We start from the raw sequence: 3958 nt of genomic DNA on the forward strand, positions 1-3958 counted from the left end.
TCAATAAATATGTGAAAAGGTGTTCAAAATAATTAGTCATTAGAAAAATATAAATTAAAAACACAATGTGATGATACAACACACTATACAGAGTGACAGAAAAAAAAGAAAGTATTTCTAAATATAGGTGAGGATATTGAAAAGCCAGAATTTTTACATATTGCTGATGATTGTGTAAAATGTTATAAAAGAAAATTTGTGGGAGATTGTTTAAAGTATCTAATAAATTTAAACAAATGCACACTCTAAGTTACAACAGTTTCACTTTGAAGTAAATTTCCACAAAAAAAAAATATTTTCAACAAAAGACTTGAAGAAATATACTGATAAGCAGCACAATCCATAAAGGTTACCTTCATTTGTTAGGATATTTCAGCTGATTATAATAGTCTAGGTGGATATATTTCCTTTCAGCATGTCACAAATGCCATTAACTGTCTTCTGTTTCCATAATTTATGTTGAAAGATCAGTGGTTATTCATACTGTTGTTCCCTTGAAATTAATAAATCTATTTTCCACTTCTGTTATTGAATTTGCTAATTTTGTTTTTAATAATGTTATTACCTCTACCTGTGCAGATCCTTCCAAGGCCATAGCTATTCTAATACTGCTTTATTTTTTCCTTCTTTCCTTCTGATACTGCAAATTGCATGCACAGTACTTTATTCATTCAATAATTTTCGCTATATTTTCCTCTACTCCTCAGTTGGGATACACATATTATCTACTTAAATCTGCATTGTTTATTCCTTCCTTGAACTTCAGTTTCAATATTTTAACTAGTCTATCTTTAGTTTACTAACTCTCTCTTCTGTTAAGTCTAATCTACTTATTTTTAAAAAACAGATTTGTTCAGGTTTGGGGGGGTTGTTGCTGTTTGTTTGTTTTTTGAGTTGGAATCACACTCTGCCACCTAGGCTGGAGTGCAGTGGCACACTCACAGCCACTGCAGCCAGTACCTGCTGGACTCTGGTGATCCTTCCACCTCAGCCTTCCAAGTAGCTGGAACTACAGGCACGCGTCACCATACCTGGCTAATTTTTTGATTTATTGTAGAGATGAGGTGTTGCCAATTTGCCCAGGCTGGTCTTGAGTCCGTGGACTCAGGCAATCCTCTCACCTCAGCCTCCCAAAGTGCTGGGAATATAGGCGTGAGCCGGCGTAACCAGCCTGGTATTATTAACATAAAAAAAATTCATAAATTATGTGATGTGTAATAAAGCTACATAAATGTACAATCATTATAACTATCCATTTTTATAACACATCAAATCACTCCAAAAAGTTTCTTTATACCTCACTATACTACCATATATGACAACAACGAATCTGCTTTCTGTATCTATAAATTTGTCCTTTCTGGTCATTTTATGTAAATATAAATCATATAAAATGTAATATTTTGTGATTATTTTATTTCACTTAGCATAATGTTTTTTAGTTTTATCAATGTTATACCATGTAATCATGGTTTTTTCATTTTTATTTTATGGTACCAATGTACAGCATTTCATTTATCCATTTACCAGCTGACAAACATTTTAATTGTTTCTACTTTTTAGCTATTATGAAAGTTGCTGCTACGAACATTCATATCAAGTCTTTGTATAGAAATACTTTTTATGTTCATCTTTCTTAGGAAATATCTAGGAGAGGAATTTCTGGGCCTTACAGTAAATTTATGTTTAACTTTTTAAGAGTTCACAAAACTTTTGGCATATTTTATTTCCTTGTAGATCCTAGATGTTAGGCCTTGGTCAGATATACAATTGGCAAACATCTTTTCCTATCCTGTGGGCTGTCTACCCCCTTGATGGTTTATTTGTTTTGCAGAAGATTTTCAATCTAATGAGGTCCCAATTGTCCATCTTATCTCTCATAGCATGGGCTTTTGGGGTTTTGGTCAGGAACTGGTTGCCTACTCCAATTTCTATAAGGGTACCTCCTGTGTTTTCTAAGATGCTTATAGTTTGAGGTTTTACATTTAGGTCTTTGATTCATTCAGAGTTGATTTTTGTGTACGGTAATAGGTAGGGATCCTGTTTCATTCTTCTTCATGTGGTCAGCCAGATTTCTCTGCACCATTTACTGAAAAGGTTCTCCTTTCCCCAGTGGTTGTTGTGGGAGGCTTTGTCAAAGATAAGTTGGTTGAGAAATTGAGGTTTGGCTTCCAGAATCTCTATTCTGTTCTATTGGTCTATATGCCTGTTCTTGTACCAATACCAGGCTGTTATAATTATTATAGCCTTATAATAAAGTTTAAAGTCTGGGAGTGTGATACCTCCCACTTTGTTTCTTTTGCTGAGGGTTGTTTTGGCTATTTGTGGTGGGTTTTGTTTCCATATGAATTTGTGACTGTTGTTTTCAGGTCTGAGAATAATGATGATGGTAATTTAATGGGTATTGCGTTGAATTTGTAGATTGCCTTAGGGAGGTTGGACATTTTAACAATGTTGATTCTTCCAAACCATGAGTATGGAATCTTTTTTCATTTGTTTATGTCTTTCTTTTATTTCTTTGAGCAGTGTTTTGTAGTTTTCACTGTAAACATCTTTCACTTCTCTGGTTAGGAAGATGCCTAGGTATTTCTTTGTGTGTGTGTGTGTGTGTGTGTGTGTGTGTGTGTGTGTGTGTGTGTGACTATTGTGAGTGGCATTATACTTTTATTTGGTTCTTTGTCTGTTGTTGGTGTATAAAAATGTGACTATCTTTTGCACATTAATTTTGTACCCTGAGACTTTGCCAAAGTCCTTTATCAGTGCAAGGAGATTGTTGACAGATTTCCTTGGACTTTCCAGGTATAGAATCATATCATCCACAAAGAGGGATAGCGTAATTTCCTCTTTTCCTATTTGGATACCCTTGATTTCCTTCTCTTGTTGGATTGCTCTAACTAGGACTACCTACACTATGTTGAACAGGAGGGGTGAGAGTGGGCACCTTTGTCTTGTTCCTATTTTCAGGGGACATGTTTCCAATTTCTGTCTATTTAGCAGTATGTTGGCTATGGGTTTACTGTAGCTGGCTCTTACTATTTTGAGGTATGTTCCTTCTATACCTAGGTACTAAAGAGTTTTTGTCAATAATGGATGCTGGATTTTGTCAAAAACCTTTACTGCATCTAGTGATATAATCATATGGTCTTCTTATACATCTGTTGATGTATTTAATTACATTTATGGTCTTGTGGATGTTGAACCAAACAGCCCTATTAAAAAGTGGGCAAAAGGCATAAACAGATACTTCTCAAAAGAAGACACAAGATCAGCCAACAGACACAAAAAAATGTTTAGCCTCACTAATCATCAAAAAAGTACAAATCAAAACCACACTGAGATACCACCTAACTCCAGTAAGAATGGCCATCATTAATAAAACTAAAAGCAGAGCCGGGCTCGGTGGCTCAGCCTGTAATCTCGTGCCTTTGGGAGGCTGAGGTGAGTGGATTGCCTGTACCAGCGAGTTCGAGACCCACCTGGGCAGCGAGACCTCATCTCTAAAATAAATCAAAAAATCAGCCAGGCATGGTAGTGCATGCCTGTAATTCCGGCTAGTTGGAAGGCTGAGGCGGAAAGATCGGCAGAGCCCAGCAGGTCGAGGCTGCAGTGGCCGGGAGCGACCACTGCACTCCAGTCTGGGCGACAGAATGAGACTCCAACTCAAAAAAATTAAAAAAATTAAAATAAAATAAAATAAAACAAAAAGCAACAGATGGTGGCAATTATGTGGAGAAAAGCAAATGCCTCTATACTGATGGTGGGAGCACAAACTAGTTCAACCTCTATGGAAAACAATGTAGCAATTTCTAAAAGAACTATTAGCAGAAATTGACCTTCCCTACAACCCAACAATCCCCCTTCTGGGAATATACCTGGAGGAACTCAAATTATTCTACAAAAATGATACCTTCGCACATATGTTTATTGCAGCACTATTCACAATAGCAAAAAATGGAAC

This window comes from Carlito syrichta, unplaced genomic scaffold (assembly GCF_000164805.1).
Source record: "Carlito syrichta isolate Samal-C Ts95f unplaced genomic scaffold, Tarsius_syrichta-2.0.1 Scaffold302432, whole genome shotgun sequence".
In the NCBI taxonomy this organism is placed as follows: domain Eukaryota; kingdom Metazoa; phylum Chordata; class Mammalia; order Primates; family Tarsiidae; genus Carlito; species Carlito syrichta.